Source organism: Rhamphochromis longiceps, linkage group LG10, assembly GCF_057381845.1.
Source record: "Rhamphochromis longiceps isolate RC_006_pf linkage group LG10, R_longiceps_female_GT1.1, whole genome shotgun sequence".
Lineage (NCBI taxonomy): Eukaryota > Metazoa > Chordata > Actinopteri > Cichliformes > Cichlidae > Rhamphochromis > Rhamphochromis longiceps.
In genome coordinates this window covers 20,816,191-20,835,052 of record NC_140566.1, presented here as the reverse complement: position 1 = coordinate 20,835,052, position 18,862 = coordinate 20,816,191, and positions in this window count along the sequence as shown.

The following is an 18,862-nucleotide window of genomic DNA, read 5'->3' as shown; positions in this document are numbered from 1 at the left end:
AACACATTAAATATGTAACTGTTCCAGGATTTAGCAGCCTCTATTGAATGCTCAGGAAATCTCTGGGATAAAATGAGTTTTTAATCTGCTGAAACATTACTAGGTAATTAAACGAAGGAATGAGATCTGCAGAGAACATAAGAGATGGATCTTTGCATCAACATATCCACAATAATAAACACTGACTGTCAGTGTAGCAGGGTGATTTAAATGCTCCGTTATTGTGCGAGCTTTCATGCTTGTTAGTGTTTGTGTGCCGCTCATGTGCATCACTAAGTGTATCCAGCTATTTCAAGCAGATGATGAGTCACCAGTGGTAATCTCCAAATGACAGTGGGTTACATTTTGAGGGTATATCCATCATGTTTGTGGGAAGTACCTGCAGGTGATCAAGGTAGTCCCTGTGCACAGTTAACTTGTTAGCTGTCCTACCAACTCTGACTTTGCCAGCCGCTGCTCTAAAAGGGGCAGTAATTTCTAATTTTATGGTCTTGTGGGCAGCGGGGGCAACAAGCTATGTTAAAGTTACCGTGACTAATGTCATTACAGGCTGTCAGACAGACTTTGCTTTAGATGTGTAGCTCACAGCTTACAAACAGGGAGCAGGTAAAGCTTCATTGACTTTCCCAAAGGCACTCTCTGTCCCATTACAATTCAAACTGTGTTTTCATTTGTGCAAATACACCACTTTTAGAGTGGAAAAAGTTTTAGATTAGATATGCCTAATAATGAAAGCATGCAAGCTAAACCAAGTTCATTTTGAGTGTGGCACTGATACACACTGTTACACCCTAATTCAATTTGCAAAGGAAATGGAGGATTTATCACTGAAAATAAATTGTGGAAACAGTGGATGGTTCTGGAAATATATCTTAATTTTATATGCACTACTTGTATATGCGCTAATCAGCCACTTTATTTGGTACAACTGATCGACTGTTTGCTAACACAACTATGTAATACGCCAACCGCATTGCAGCACCTTAGTGCATTTAGGGATATAGATACTGATCCACTGGAATTTTCCCAAATAACCACAGTATTTGCAGAGAATTGTCCAAAAAGAGAAAATATCCAGCAAAGAGCAGTTTCCACTGTGACAGTGCCTCCTTCATGTCAGAGGTCAGAGGAGAAGGACCAGAGTGCTTTCAGATGATGGGAAGGTACCGGCTGATTACAATAAATAACTACTTGTTACAACCAATATGCAGCAGAGCATATTTAAACTCACCAGGCATCAAACCTTGAAGCAGTGGTGTGATGAGTCAGAATCTGGTGTAAACAGCATGAATGTGAGTTTAAAATACACATAATTATCTGAAAAAATGTGTTAGCCCTGTGACAAACTGGTGACCTGTCCAGGGTGTACCCTGCTTCGTGCCCTAGGATAGCTGCGATAGGCAGCTCGACTCTGACCCTGATAAGGATAAGAAGAAGAGAATGGATGGATTACTTTAAAACTATTCAGATGTAAGTGGCATTAAAGTTGTATTCAGATTTTTTTTCATGTGCAGTGGTGATTGAAGTTTTTTATTTTATTTGTGCAGAGCTACATGTCTCATGATGTTAGTTATCTTTCTCTTTTTTTTATTTTTCAGTGTCACATCTGTCAGCAGCTGGCCCTCCACCCCCATTCTCCATCACACATGCTTGCACACACTCTTTCCTCCAAAGGTCTAGATGTGAAATCCCATAAGCGTTGTATTATTGATGTGGTGTTGCAGATGTAACCTTCTGAGAGGGAACTTTACGTTTTGCCCCGGGGCTTTTGAGCTTATTACTTTTTATAGAAAGCATATTTATTTGTGTTTAGGAAACAGTTTGAGGCAGAGTTTTATAAGAACACTCGATGGGCAGGCTTATTGTTGGCTGTCTGACCTTTCAGCCGTACCGTTATGTGTAGTATATTTATGTCTGTTCCATTTCAGGCATCCAGCTGTTTACCACAGATTTCTTGTGATCTCTTCCTCACTTACACACTTTGTCCCTTTGTTCAACCTGTATGTATTCATGTATGCAAACACATATGGTAGAGCCAAAAAGGCACTATATCACTGATTTTTGAGTATCTCCTCATAATGTTCCCGATCCTGGGTACATAGGTGAAAGTGAATTACCCCGCATAGGGAGTTTAAATTTAATTTTCGATGATGCCCACGGTGCTAAACTCTAGCTGACAGGATAAATTTTTTCCCCATGGAAGGTCATCATTGCTTCAGGACTTCAAATAAGCATGGCAGGGAGGTGGAGTGGAATGGATGATGACAATATTTAAATGCAAATGAAAATGAGGTTGGATTTGGTGAGATGACGCACGTATTATCGAGCAGGGTAGTGATCTGAAACTGTAATCTGGTTTCTCAGGTTTCCACTGCATGAGGGAGCAGGAAACAAGATTAAGGCCCAGTTCCTCAGCCAGCTGCAAGTTTACTAAGTAGACAGAGTTTATGTAAAAAGTATTTCAAGTACCACCCAGATATAGAATATGGTGTCTTATACACTTTTGCACGGCAGTAAAAAAAACAAAACATAAGGTCACAGTTCATTTTCAATTATTTCTCTACTGAAATTACAAACGTTGTTGTCCTTCAAGACAGTCCTTTCATTCTCATGAAACTGTGGAGGAGGCTATTAAAGCAGTACATTATCATCACCTTTCACTCTGGTGGAGGAAATAAACTGCCATATCTGAACGTGGACTTTGAAATGCTAATGTTCTTGCTAGGAGGCTGATGTACTATGACCTCAACAGAGACTCTTTCAGTCTGTATACTTAATCTGGCCTGTTTCACTTAACGATCTGCTCCTGCACAATTCTGTTTCCCTGTTTAACTTGAAACGCTTGATACTGTTATTTTACTTACATGCCAAATATGTTTTGACTTGATTTGAGTCTTAGGGGCATCTTGATGGCAGGTCAGAGTTTCAATTCTGACCTTTCTGTTTCATTGCATGTCTTTCTGTATAATTTGTTGGCACTCTCTGCTGTCAACAATCTAAATGTGTGAAGTCTGTCTCTCCGGGCTATGATTTGGTCATGGTCCCATTTATGTAGTGATTAAAGCTCAGGAGGCCAAAAGCGTGCCTCTATTACCAAGCAATAAATGGTGTGTGAGAGCAAAACATGTCCGTGGTAGAAGATGCAATTTTATATGGTGCAGTTTGCTGATGCTGATGGTTGAACATCAGGGAGGTTAGTAAACTTAACAAGCTCCTTAGGGTTGCCAGTTCTGTCCTAAGCTCCATGGACACTCTGGGTGCAGCGGTGGAGAGAAGGACTTTGTCCAAACTAGGAGCTATAATTGACAACCCCTCAGGAGGAGTGTGTTCAGCAGGATGATCCTCCAGCTGAGATACAGGACAGCAGAACCGAGTGCCGGGATGCAGCTTCTGTCTGCTATATAACCATGTAATTCCTAAATAGTTAATGCAGCACTTTTGTTAAACCCTTTGAATTAAAACTGAAATTCTGCAGTTTAATCACATCTTGAATATTTGATTTAAGCCCCTCTTTGGTGGTATACTGAAGAAAATTAATTCAATTAAGTGTTATTTCTAGGGCTGGGTATCGTCACTGATTTCTAGAATCGATTCAATTCCGATTCACAAGGTCCCGAATTGATTCGATCCACGATTCGATTTAATTCGATTCGATTCGATTCGATTCGATTTGAATCTGGGAAATTCTGACAGTCAGAAATATTATAATTCAGATCAGTAGATTTACATATTTTTGTATCTGTAAAAAGGAAGCTGACACACGCAAGACTTTATCAAAGGTGTAAGCGTCACAGCAGATGCCTTTGTGTCAAAGTAGCTGAGGATAAAACAGAAAAACATGAAGGTGATTTTCCTGGCCTGGGATTTTATAAAAATATTCTGCAGTACATCAAAAACGAAAGAAAACCATTAATCAACACATGAACATTGCCTCTGAAGTTACAGAGGTTTTACTAGAGACACGGCTAGCCGTTTTGCATTTTGCTAATTTTAAAAAGTTTAAATTTGCTCAGAAGCCTATTGAACCTATTGAGAAATTAGGTTTTCTTTTCGGAAGTATATAAAACGGAAAAAAAAAACGTCGGCCGACAGCGCTGTGGTAGACTTGTGCTTAATAAACAAGCGAATAATGAAGAAAACAGATTTTTAGACGGGAAACTGTTGTTGAAGTACAGAGAGAGAGAGAGAGAGAGAGAGCTGTGCATCATGGTCGAAGCAAAACAGTAAAAGTCAGAGTGAATCCATGACGATGTTTATGTGAAGCTTAGTTTGGATCTTCTTTTGCTGCTGGTTCGGTCAATATTGTTTGGAGAGACATCAAACTAACAGCTTTAGAATCAGCGCATAAAGGGCGTGAACACAAAGTGCCGACCTGCCGACAGATCAGAATCAGCAAGCTGTCGGCTTTCAGCCCCGACTGTGAGAAAGGCGACATCTAACTGATTCTGATCCGCGGGTCGCGCTGTGTGTCTAAGTCTTTGTGCAGAATCCATGTTCCTGCTCTCATTTACTGTTTTAGCTGTTTGGTGGTTGTTGAAATTTTGTGAGATGTCACCAGAGATTCTGGCATTTCGGGCAAAATAAATTTATATTAAAAAATCGATTCAGGATTTTAATGAATCGATTTTACGTTATCCAAGCCAGAATCTATTTTAATCAATAAATCGATTATAAAAACCCACCCCTGGTTATTCCTATAGTGCCAAATCATAACAGCAAGGTGCTTTATAAAGTAAAAGACCCAATAATACAGAGAAAACCACAACAATCAAGCACTGTGAGCAAGCACTTGGCAACAGTGGGAAGGAAAAAACTCCCTTTTAACAGGAAGAAAGCTCAGGGAGGGGCAGTCATCTGTTGTTGGGGGTGAGGGGAGGGAGACAAGACAAAGACATGCTGGGGTTGAGAGCCAGATATTAATGACAACTAATGATTAAATGAAGAATGGTGAAAAAACATAGTAAGTAAAAACAGTGAGTGTAGAAGAAATACTCAGCAGCCTGGCCCTAGTGCAATGTAACTAAGGGTGGATCCGCGTCACTTGATCTAGCTCTACCTAAAAGCTTTATCAAAAAGGAGAGTTTTAGGCCTAATCTTAAAAGTAGAGAGGGTGTCTGACTCCTGAATCCAAGCTGGGAGCTGGTTCAAGAGTAGAAGGGCCTGAAGGCTGAAGGCTCCGCCTCTCATTCACAGAAGTACGCCTGTAGTCTGAGAGTGAAACGCTCTACTGGGGTGATCTGGTAATATGAGATCTTTGAATGTAAATGTAAATAGAAGTCAGTGTCCAATAATTTATGGATGTAACTAAATATATATGATCATTTCAGACCATTGTGATGGATTGCTGACCTGTCCAGGGTGTACCCTGCCTCTCCCCCTATGACAGCTGGGATAGGCTCCAGCTTGACTCTGATTCTGAATTGAATAGGCACAAGAAAATGGATAGATGTTCAGATTTAAAACTTCTTCTCGTCATTCCTCTGTTCGTATTTGAAGCTGCATGTTTCACCAGTTGTCAGTTCTCCAAGGTCACTTGGCAGGATCCAATTGTGAATGTGAAATCCATGTAATAGTCCAGGTGAGGTGTATTATTCAGTCAGCAGGGAAATGCAAAAGCATGAATGAGGATGCTGAAAATAATTCAGATTGTTAGACTCGGCGTGGAAACCAGTTATGAAGCAAACATAAAAAAGAACTGCTGACATTTGAGTTCTCAATACTGAAGAAAACCACAGTGAGTTCAACATAAAATTCAGATTATGACCAGACACCATCTGCACAGCTGGGTCAAGTGGATATTAAGGACGGATGGACAGATGGACTCCAGAAATATGGCAATGATGAAAGAAGGGACTGGACAGAATCCAGTAGTGGGCTGAATTTGAGTTTTCAATTCTGAAATTTTATATTTAGAATTTTGTATTTAGGAATCCCTGCTGTAACAGTTCAATAGTGGCAGAAAAAGGCCAAAGTTCTAACTTGTAAAGAAGAGGCACGGACTACATTGTAGACCTTTTACACCACATTCATCTAAAAATGGAATTAGGTAATATATATTTTAAAGAGCTCTCAGTTCTGCACTATATTTGAGATACTTGTAATACATGCAGGCTACATGGAGAAAAGGGAAAAAAAAACAATACCAGTGTTTGGTTGATAATTTTGTTGGATGAAGATATATTTTTTTGTACTTTTGCTTCTGGATGCTGTTACAGTTCTTTTAAAATTAAACAGTCATGGTTAATTAATATGCAGATGTTGTCCACGTTTCAGCTGAGATTCAAGGGGTTTTACAAAAAAATTCTAGTAAATGTTTACTCACTGGAGATATAATCAGCCCATTTTCAAAGGCTTAAAGTTAATTGGGCTACTGACTGTCCAGCTATTTTGTGGCCAGGTAAGGGCTGTCCACTTGTTATTTAATGAGAAAAGAAGCAGACATGATATAAGAATCAGAATCAGCATATTTTATTAATCTCTGAGAAAATTAGTTAGTCGCATCTGAAAAAGTGTTGAAATGTGTTTTATGGCTTTTACTGTATTGATAAAAATGAGGGCCAAACAAAGAGCTTGTAAGTTAGTGAGGTTGCCAATATAAATAGATAAATAGATAAACCTTTCATTGAGATACTAAAAAATGTAGAAGAGGCCAAATCAACAATCAATGGAACCTGGCCAGCTTAGCAACATCTAAAGACCCAAAAGGTCTAAAAAAGAAGAAAAGTGCATGATGACAGAATTATTTCTATAGTTAAGAAAAACAACAACACAACATCTGTCTTTGGACAAATGAAACCAAGATGAACTTGAACCAGAATGATGGGAATAAAGGAGTAGGAGAGAAACAGCTTATGGTCTTAAATTAATTAAACATACAACATTATATGTCTAACATAGTGGAGGTAGCATTATGGAAAAGGTATGTATGGCTGCCAGTGGAATCAGGTCACTAGTGTTTATTGATAATGTGACTGCTGATAGAGGAAGCAGGATGAATTCTAAAGTGTGCAGGGCTATACTCTCTGCACAGATTCAGCCAAATGTTGCAAAACTGATCAGTGTTTCAGTGCAAATGGATAATGACCCAAGGATGCTCCAAAAGCAACCCAAACGTTTGTCCAGATCAAAGAAATAGGATATTTTTGAGATCATGTGACCAAGAGCATGCTTTTCCAGCACAGAGGCCTACAAGCAAGCAGCAACTGAAGGTTGCATTAAAAGCCTGGAAGAGAACCTCAACAGGGGAGACGCAGCATTCGGTGATCCATTTGTTCTAAACTTCAGGCAGTCACTGATTTTCATCCAAGTGTTAAAAATCAATCATTATTTATTTAAAAATATAAAAAATACAACTGCAGGTCAAAGCTCTATCATGCACAGAAGAAGCCAAATGAGAGCATGCAGCTATCTTAAAGCGAATCTAAAATCAGCTGATCAAAAGTAGAGAAGTGTTTTGTGGTAAGATTAATCAAAATTTGTAATTTATCATTTCTTTTTAGAACTCGTGGAAAAAGCATTCTCCAGACTAAAGAGGATAATGACCACTTGCCTTGTTATCAGCGCTCAGGTGAAAAGCCTGCATCTTTGATGGAATGGGGGTACATTAGTACCTATTGTATTGGCAACTTGCACATCTGGAAACGCTCCATCCATGCATAAAGGAATATACAGGTTTTAGAGCAACTAATGCTGCCATCCAGAAGACATTTTCTTCTAAGGGAAGGCCTTCGATACATTAGTAAGATAATGCTAAACTGCATACTGCAGCTATTACAAAACCATGACTTTCCAGTGGAAAAGTCGGATGCTTAACTGGTTTGCCTGCAGTCCAGACCATTCAGCAATTAAAAACATCTGGTGCATCATGAAATGAAAAATACAACAAAGAAGACTCAGTACTGTTCAGCAGTTAGAATCCTGTGTCAGACAGGAGTGGGACAATATTCCTCTTCCAAAAGTCCCGCAGCTGCTTATTTTTTCAGTATTCCAGACACACTCAGGATCACCTTCACTTCTCAGGGCATGTTGATAAACCTGCAGGTGCAGAAAGAAAAACAGAGGAGAAGGTTTCAATTTTGTTTTGCAGTTTAACCAGTGTTCTTAGTTGGTTCGCTAATCTTAAGTTAATGTTCCTTGTTTTTCTTTTACAGCTTCACTAACATATACTGAAAAAAGGGGACTGGCCATCTCTTGGATTTATGTAGGCATCTTGCGTGTATTTAACACAATTGCCTCATGCTTTAAAGTTCAGTGTAACTATAGAAATTACATGATATGCAGAGAGGGTATATTAAGTTGTTCATATCTTGTTCGAGTGAAGTACGTCAATAATATAGCAATGTTAAATCTCGCGACACCGCACGTGATTTTGTCTCGCGCCCTTTGGATTGTGGTTTGAGGAAGGCGTCCATCTCGAGTCTCAAGTCAAGCAGCCGCCTCTGCTTTTTTTGGTATACCAAAAAAGGAAATTGGGTACTTGTTTCATTTACAAAAGTCTAACTTGTAATTTGAACAAAATAATTTCATGTTTCTATGGTGAACGCAATTAAATCATGTAGGGTCTTAATGAAATTCAGCAACTTAATTTGTTCTTGTTGAGATGACATGATAGAATCTAGTAAGAGTGGTTAGTAGCTGGACTCATGAAATTCACAAGATCACATAAGATTTCAAACTGCAGGAAAATCACTGGAGTTATAAGAGGCAGACAACTATACACACACCATCCTAGCTGCTATCTGCATCAAGCCTTGTAATCATAGCTTTCTTACTGTTGTTAAGCCTGGATTGGTGGCGTGGTGGTTAGTGCTGTTGCCTCACAGCAAGGAGGTCCTGGGTTCAAATCTACAATCTAACTAGCTTGCAGTTGCTTCTCTCTGGGGATTCTTGTTTCCTCCCACAGTTAGAAGTCCTGTACTCATTAGAGTTAGGTTAATTGGTCATTCTAAACTACCCATGTATGTGTGAGTGCAAATGGTTGTTTGTCTCTATGTGATAGACTGGTGAGCTTTCCAGGGTGGACCCTGCCTCTTAACCTATCACTTTGGGGTTATGCCCCTGCAACTCAGATAAAGATATGGAAGTTGTTGTAAATCCATTCAATTTTTTATGTTAACTAGACTTTGTTGATGTAATATGAAGACAACATGTAGTATTTAAGTGACCAAGTAGTACTGGTTATTGAATAGTGTTGGAATAAAAATGACAAAATTGTGAAGGATTAATATATTCCAAGAGCTCAACTTACAGTGGGGCAAAAAAGTATTTAGTCAGCCACCGATTGTGCAAGTTCCCCCACCTAAAATGATGACAGAGGTAAGTAATTTGCACCAGAGGTACACTTCAACTGTGAGAGACAGAATGTGAAAAAAAAATCCATGAATCCACATGGTAGGATTTGTAAAGAATTTATTCGTAAATCAGGGTGGAAAATAAGTATTTGGTCAATAACAAAAATACAACTCAATACTTTGTAACATAACCTTTGTTGGCAATAACAGAGGTCAAACGTTTACTATAGGTCTTTACCAGGTTTGCACACACAGTAGCTGGTATTTTGGCCCATTCCTCCATGCAGATCTCTCAAGAGCAGTGATGTTTTGGGGCTGTCGCCGAGCAACACGGACTTTCAACTCCCGCCACAGATTTTCTATGGGGTTGAGGTCTGGAGACTGGCTAGGCCACTCCAGGACTTTCAAATGCTTCTTACGGAGCCACTCCTTTGTTGCCCGGGCGGTGTGTTTTGGATCATTGTCATGTTGGAAGACCCAGCCTCGTTTCATCTTCAAAGTTCTTACTGATGGAAGGAGGTTTTGGCTCAAAATCTCACGATACATGGCCCCATTCATTCTGTCCTTAACACGGATCAGTCGTCCTGTCCCCTTGGCAGAAAAACAGCCCCATAGCATGATGTTTCCACCCCCATGCTTCACAGTAGGTATGGTGTTCTTGGGATGCAACTCAGTATTCTTCTTCCTCCAAACACGACGAGTTGAGTTTATACCAAAAAGTTCTACTTTGGTTTCATCTGACCACATGACATTCTCCCAATCCTCTGCTGCATCATCCATGTGCTCTCTGGCAAACTTCAGACGGGCCTGGACATGCACTGGCTTCAGCAGCGGAACACGTCTGGCACTGCGGGATTTGATTCCCTGCCGTTGTAGTGTGTTACTGATGGTGACCTTTGTTACTTTGGTCCCAGCTCTCTGCAGGTCATTCACCAGGTCCCCCCGTGTGGTTCTGGGATCTTTGCTCACCGTTCTCATGATCATTTTGACCCCACGGGATGAGATCTTGCATGGAGCCCCAGATCGAGGGAGATTATCAGTGGTCTTGTATGTCTTCCATTTTCTGATGATTGCTCCCACAGTTGATTTTTTCACACCAAGCTGCTTGCCTATTGTAGATTCACTCTTCCCAGTCTGGTGCAGGTCTACAATACTTTTCCTGGTGTCCTTCGAAAGCTCTTTGGTCTTGGCCATGGCGGAGTTTGGAGTCTGACTGTTTGAGGCTGTGAACAGGTGTCTTTTATACAGATGATGAGTTCAAACAGGTGCCATTCATACAGGTAACGAGTGGGGGACAGAAAAGCTTCTTACAGAAGACGTTACAGGTCTGTGAGAGCCAGAGATTTTCCTTGTTTGAGGTGACCAAATACTTATTTTCCACCCTGATTTACGAATAAATTCTTTACAAATCCTACCATGTGAATTCATGGATTTTTTTTTTCACATTCTGTCTCTCACAGTTGAAGTGTACCTCTGGTGCAAATTACTGACCTCTGTCATCATTTTAAGTGGGGGAACTTGCACAATCGGTGGCTGACTAAATACTTTTTTGCCCCACTGTACTTCATCTAGACATGTTTCAATCATGTTTTCTCAACACAAAATGCACAGGTTTATTGAATATGAATGAGTTGTGTTGATTTAACTCAGTTGTTTAAGTTTCTGCCAAAGCAAAACAATTGTGTGCAACCAATGTCCACTATTGAATTAAATAAATCCAACATGCTCTGTGTTTCAGAGTTGAGATGGACAAGATTAACAAAACTCATCCTGAAAGACACGTTTTGAATATGCAGAAAGCTTGAAATCTTGCAGAACTACATCAGAATATATGCACATCTTGTTACCCTCCAACATCTGAACCCAGGCTAACAGAAAAGGAAGAAGATTAAATCGCTCCTTTGTGTGTCTTGAATAATAAGACAAAATGAGAAATGTTAAGAAATAAATCTATTTGAAACCAATACAGAAAGTATTTCAGCATAGTGATGCACATGGATGTATAAAGATTCACATGAATGCAGGGCATAAACAGTCTGATGCTCAGAATTTCCTCGAAAAGGACAACACCTTTCTCAATGTCCTGTCATAATGTTTAAGTTACATATATACATAGATGTTTCCTTGTGGTACGTGTTTTAGTGTCCACCAACTGTACTAAAAAAATACATTATTATTTTTTAAAGACACCTTTTGTATAGTTCTGTCCTTAAAGTGCGGATCTTAAAGTATTAGAGAAGTACAGAAATTAGATTTTGACATTTAAAAAGGTCAGCGAGTGGCCATAGAGTGTTATTTTAGAGATGAAGTATGATAATATGTTTACGTGTTTTTAAAAAAAATATCGTAATAGATCCCAAATCCTTCTAAATGTTGAGGCATTTTACTTCACCTTCATTTGTCCCGCCTCTAATGGAAAACAAGGGGGAGCCATTCAGCACCATGGACAGCGCCCCCTTCAAGAAAAATGCTCATGTTTAGGAAACTTTAGAAAAACAGAAGTAAAGTTCAGAGCTTTGTAGGTCAGGTTCAAAACCTTCGATAGCCTCATTAACTCTGTACCCAGCACCGTCAGAGCGCCACGGTGAAACATTTATGGCTCGCTTGTGTTGTCTTTACTTTTCACTGATGTCTCAAATCCCAGGGAGAAACAGCAGTCTAGCGGCCCATCACGCTGCTACATCCCTGAGGCGAACGCATAATGTATTAACCCTTTGCGACCAGCGCGAGGAGAGTGCGCCGGGTGTTGAAAAGGGCTGCTCCAACTACTTTTAAATATTACGGCGGAGCAGCGCGGTAGACACAGTTTTCAACCTCAAGGCTAAAGACTGCAATCGAGCTGCTGCGGTCCCACTGATGGGGGGAAGCTGAGGCTTCACATGGTCTATTATATAATTAGTATACGGAGTGTAAAATGGGGGTATTTTCATCAGAGGCTGGAAACACAGACAGCCTGATAAGAACGAAAGGAAGGTCTAATAACAGTGGTTTAAAAATAAAAGGAAAAGAAAGAAAAAGGCTTGGGTGGAGGAAGGTGCCTTGAATCTTGCAAGAAGATGAAAAAGATGAAGACCTGGGAAGGGTGGTGGGAGTGAGGGATGGAGTGGGGGGTAGACACACTGCATCATTTAAGTACTGCGGCTGATGTCACTTCCTAAACACCATAATTGGTCATCAATGACTCTTATAGCTGTGAAGAATGGCTAAATGAAAAAACACAAACACACTTCCCCGGGGCTTTGTTTCAGTGATTCGTTGAACCCTTAATTGCTCGGACCTCACAGCCTCTCTCTCTCACACACACACCTGATAGAAGGGCAACTCCCACTGAGGACGGCGTCGCATATCTTCCCGCTCACCTATACACAGCCTGCTGCCGTCGCCCCCCTTATGTGCCCCCTCCCTTACCGGACTGGACTGACAAATGGGTTAAATCTGTCAGCAGGAGTAGCCGTGATAGATGCACCAGGAGCGTCGGGAGATCCCTTCCCGTCCCTTTGCTGCTTGACAAATCTGCGCTCAAAGCTTTCGCCGTGCATCATCCACGCTGTGGTTTGAATTCGACAAGGAAGACTGAATTAGATCGTGTTTTTTCTTCATTTCTTTCTTTTTAAAATTTGTTTTATAACAGGCGACTGAGAGAAGCAGCTGCAACAGCAGCACCGGTTCTTAGACCCAGACCCGTGGGCGGCTGGGTGGCGTTCGTCTGGGCGAGCTGATAGGACGCAGATTTGGCACTCTACCTACCAACTGCTTCATCCCAAAACGACCCCAAATTCTCGAGACATGGCGATGAGAAGTGAGATGTAGGAAGCGGACATAAGGCCATTCATGTGGGTCTGTGTTTCAGCCAAAACGGACAACATTTCACACCATCACCACCACCAGCGTCCTCCCCATCTAACCAGTTGATTTTTTAAAATAACTATCTAAAAAGTGTGGAACACATGACACGCTGGTGAATTCCCCAGGCAGGTCCAACACACAGACTGAATGAGTCCATCTTTGACTGTCGGACGGACTCCTCAAGAGCACAGGACGGATGCAAACAGAATAAACACATCTTGGCAATTCACACAAACACCTTCAGCGTCTCCGCCAACGGTGCTCTAACAGAACGGGGTGACTCGCACACCGGAGGAAAAGTCGTTTCACGGGCAGGTAGGCTATACCCTCACGGCCAATTAGCGTGCTGCCTCCGGGGCGGCGTGTTAAAGGTGATAAAGGTGATTACCGCGACCTAGAGCCCATGCGTCGGTCCTTCTGATCGCCGTGGAGACGCGCAGGCGACTGCACCTGTTGTAATCTCGTCCGTGTGAATGTGTAGGGCTTGTGTGCGCGTGGGCGTATGCGCGTGCGGAGCACATATAGACCTCAGTATGCGTTGACGAGGTGTGAGCCGTGCTTTTTTTGTTAATGGGTGACAAAGTGACAAAACAGCGTGGTGTGTGTGTGTGTGTGTGTGTGTGTGTGTGTGTGTGTGTGTGTGTGTGTGTGTGTGTGTGTGTGTGTGTGTGTGTGTGTGTGTGTGTGTGCATATCTGAAAATATATATTATTTCTTAAAATCTTTCTGTCTGCGCGAGTCAGAGCGCTGTGTGGGTTTGATCGATATGATTAGGTGATTATAGGTCCATCTCACACGCGCCATAAGTGTAATTACAGTATGATTGTCTCAGTACGCAGCAGGGTGCATAACACTCCATCTCACTCTATGCATTATGCTCTGTGGCTTCTTCAGCCGTTCTCCGGTTCTCTCAGGCTTTAGCAGCTCACATATTGGTTCTGATAAATGGAGACTGGCTGCAGTCTAAAGCCCAGTTGTATTCGTTCTCATTGCCAGATGCTCTAAAACTCCACAGTCATAAAGCGTGATGGCCAAATCTGTCACCTGCCTTACACACATTCATCATCTGATACCCTGGAGGAGACTCGCCTGTGGATGGTAACGGATGGTGGGTATTATAGGTAATTGGGAGTGTAGATTTAGTTTGACTTTTTTTTTTTTTTCGTGTAGTCTTCGTTTAAAGAGGTTGAGGTGGGGGGTGGGGGGGTATTAGCATACATGAATGTTTTTCTTTATTTTCAAATCCTCGCACACCCCATTATGCGGTGAGTGTGTGTGACAGATCAGCAGCTTGGCAGCTTGGAGTGGTGTGTGTCCAGCTGCGCTCCCTCCGCCGCAGAGGCGCGCAGTATGGAACACTATCATGAGTGTCCAGCTTTTTTCCCCCTTGTTGGGTGGGATGCTAACAGCCTCTTTCAAAACACCTGATATAAGATCACATACTCAGCAGAGCTGCTCAATTAGCGCAGCAGCTGCAGATGGGGATTGAAATTGACCCAAGTTGAACTCCAGCAGAGGGGGTTTGGGGCGGCAGGATTCACAGCCCATACAGCGCCTCGTTGGAGAGATGTTTTTAGAATACAGCCTTGATGGGCAGAAGAAAGACAACTGATATCACAGCTGTGCAGTGACAGCTAGACAGTTTGCCCAAGGTGACTTCAGTGGGATGCTGACAATGTGACATTGTGCAGAGGCACAGTGAATTATTTAATTAACCATTTCTGTTGGTTTAAAATCTGTAAATCTAATAAGACACAACTTTATTGTGGGCTTCTTGTCGATCTTACACATGTCTTTCTTTGATCCATAAATTCACAAGACCTTCTCTCCATATTTCTTTTTCCTTTGTGGTTTATAGTAACTGAAGGATGATGAATCACAGAGTGGCATTTTAGCTGTTTCCAGCACTGGTGCTTCAGATGATCAGCTGTGCTCTTTCATTGTTGTTGGCAGGTGGCATAGGCTTTAACTGAAAGTGAAGGAGACATGAAGAGAAAAAATGATGTTTTACTGGCTTGAAGTGCAGAGAGGATCATTGGTTCGTTTATCTGGTATCTATCTCCTGGGCCTGCTTACAGCTCTTGTGCACATCAGAGAAGCCTTGGATGATGTTTAATGGCTTAGTTGTAGTTAGTAGTTGTATGTTTCGATGGTTAACTGTTGGCTGCAGTAGAAGTAAAAACCTGTTCTCCTTGATGTGGAAGAGAAAATCTGATATTGTTAATCTGTTGTAGGATTGCCTGCTTTTGATGGTTGCACTGTGCATATGCTGCTGGAAAAAAAGCAATGGTGTGATCCCCTCATCTCTTTCCTACTATTCTGCTAATGCATTTTACTCCATGGGGAAGAGGTGAGGAAGGTGAGAAAAAAAACCATTATTCTCCATTTTCCCTATGCAACGCTTTTTTTTTTCTCTCTCACTCACAGTACCTCGTTTCGCTTCATCTCAGCCTCTCCTCTCTGAGCTCAAATCTGTTCTGATCACCACCATTGCAGACTTGAAAATGGGCTACCTGGGGTGCAAGTGACCCCACAGTTCAAACACTGTCAGTCAGCCCACTTTGATTCGCTCCTTTCATCCCCTTTGCCCCTGCATGCCCCACGAACACACCTGCCTTTATGTCCACTATTCCACTATTCCTCATCCTGCTCTCACACAGTGAATGAAGCTTATCAGATGGTGGCTCTCTGCTAAATCATGTCAGCGCTAATGTCCATCTCTGTGACAACAGTGGGTGATTTCACAAGTAGAAAAAAACCCACCATCCAAAAATATACAGGAGAAGGATGGAAAACAACAGAGAGAAAGGACCGGTGTGCAAGTGTTTGATTTTTGTGCACGCGTGTCTGCTGGTTTTTGCCACGAGTGAGTGGGCGTTTCTGTCAGGGGAACAATTGTGTGAACAGATGGACTGTTGCAATACATTCTCATATTAATTTCATATCATATGTCTTATTTATTTGTCCGCTGATTGAATAATTCCCATTTCCTGCTCATTTGAGTCGTTGAAGAATTTGAGAATTTATTCTGTGGCTAATGTTCACACATTAAATCTTCATTACTGCCGTCGTCGTTTTGTTCCCATAGGCTAAATACTGGATATCTGCAGCAGACTGCTAAACCATGACAAATAAACAGCATGCATGCATACATCAGAACAAATGTGCCAAAAGCAAGGATCAGGTTATGCACATGACTTGTTCTGAATCCCCCAAATCAAAAGTAACTATCGTATAGCTTTTAACTGCAGCACTGGAGGGTGGAGTGTCTTATCAAATATGCAGATAATGCCACATTTTTAGGCTGGACAGCATTCATAGTGCTCACATATGGGGTTAGATTTATGTCACTGTGAATGAACAAAATCTGACAGAAAAAATAAAAAAATTAATTGAGCATGAAAGATATAAGTCGAATGAAAAAAAATGATGTCAGTGGCAATAAAATTCGGCATCAATGCTGCATTTGACTAGGAGATTGTCACCTTCTCATCTTTTGCACATTTTCCCAGATGCAATGTTTATTGTTTTAGTTTTAGTTCAGACTGAGATGTCATGTGTATCCCAGTGCTGGGTTACTTAATGGGAAATATTCATTTTAAGTTATTTTATTACATTTTTTTTCTACCACAATACAAAGTAAGAGTCATTTTAATTGTCTTAATTTATTGTTAATACTATTTCGTTAATGGGCAGCAGGCTAACATAGACAAAATTAAGAGGAGTCTTAAGTAATAATGTGATTAGGTGAGGGGAAGACAGTTTATAAAGCTGTTCAACTACCTACCTGCTGCTGCTGAGCTTAGCAACAATGAAACAAAATGACTTGACAAGTATGACCCAAACCTTGCTTTAAGTTATTAAATTCTGCTGTGAGAACGTGAAGATGAAGGATTTGAACCTGCAGCCATGCAAGCCAGTTTCTAAATGAGCTGAATCTCAGTGTGGTTGTATTTCACTGATGTTGCCAATCCACACAAAGCACCTTCGAGTAATTTTTGGAAAACAGGAGCCAGCGTGGCAGCAAAGTGCAGTAAATGTGGGGTAAAAGCAACAGAATTAATGAGCCATTATCACACATGCACTGCAGCCCTGGAGTGTTTTTGTGTTGTTTCTCACTTCTCTGTAGTGCTGCATGTGACAAAGCAAATGTCCGAATAGCTTTGATGTGATATCAAAGCCTCTTTTACCTGCAGCTCCTTATAGTTTAAAGTCTGCGAGATGACCAGTCAAGCCCATGTGGTCTTCTTTGTGCATGCTCTAAGTAAGCACCACCCTTCTCCAAAACCAACTGGAGCTCTAGTAGTGAGAATGCATTTGAAGTTTATGTGTGAAAACAGCTCAGTGTCTGTTACAAAGCAACAGTAGTTAGTAACAACCACCCTCCACTGGTCACACCAAAGTAAGTATAGCTGAAGCAGAAAGCCCTGTGATTCTATTAAACTGTTTGGAAACATTTGAACTTTTTAATTATGAATTAACGCAAATATTCTCACATTAAGCTTTCATTTTATTTCTCCATGTGACATGCAGCCACTGCAGGTAGTACCTGGAAATGTTTAATAATGAGGCCTCAGTGTGTCTGTGTGTGTTTGCGTCTTGTTGGCTGAGACCGATGTCTGCAGAACAGATATATGTTGCCACGGTGACCGCAGTACCTTTAATGTGCAGGTGAGGCACGAGTAGACCCAGGAGCAGATGGACCGAAGAGCAAATTTCCTCCGAGCGCACAAAACTATGGATACATAAATACTTCCCCGCACGCACTTTGTTTGCTGTCTGCCTCTGTCTCATGCACATATGCAATTTTCACCCCTGATGCCCTCCACAGATCATCAGAACAGGCAATCGCACTGCTCTTAACCTTTTAGGCTGTTTTTGTCTTTGCACACTTTGGGTAATTTTCTTCCCTCTGCTCCAATTCCAAAATCCAAAAAGGATTTCAGTCTAGAAGGAGAGGAGATGGTTTATATTTCTGCCATGTTTCCCATCTCATAGATACCCCCACTTCCAAATCTATCTCTCCTGTCTGGCAGTGGCTGGCTCGCAAAATCCTATTGGGATCTCTATCTCTTCCTACCTACCTATCTATCCATCTATCTTTCTTTCTTTCTTTTTCTCCCTCCTTTCAGCTCAGTTCACTGTGTACTATTGGCAGGAATATAACATGAAGCATATCGCCAAAGTGTCAAAATATTACAAGCCCTCAGAGGCATGACTCTCATGAATCAAAACAGAGAATGGCTCTGATCATACGACAGCGTGGGCCACGGTTGATTGATGCCCTGTCTCGCCCCGAGGTGTCTCAGCGAGGTGTTGGGTGGCGTTTGGGACTGTCTGGAGGGACAGCTAGTCAGTAGATCTGACAGGGAGGGTTAGAAGAAATTATATCTGGCAAGCGTGTGGCGCTTCTCCTCTGTGGACCAAGGAGACTGAACAAAGACCAAGCAGGACAAAGACAAAAGGAGATGAATCGCCTGACTGTACTATGAGGGTATTATCAGAACAATAGTAGTGGAATATTTTCTGTGACTCCGTTGAATTATAATGTGATTACATAATTTGTCACTGCGATTCTGAAAGGAGGAGACTGGATTGAACATTAGAAGTGTGGAAGGAACAATGTTGCCTCAGCAGGACCTCGTGTTTCTAAAAAAGGGCTCATGACTGCTTAGAATACCCATGCGTTGCCACACATTCTCACCTCATTCTTACCTGTGGCATGCA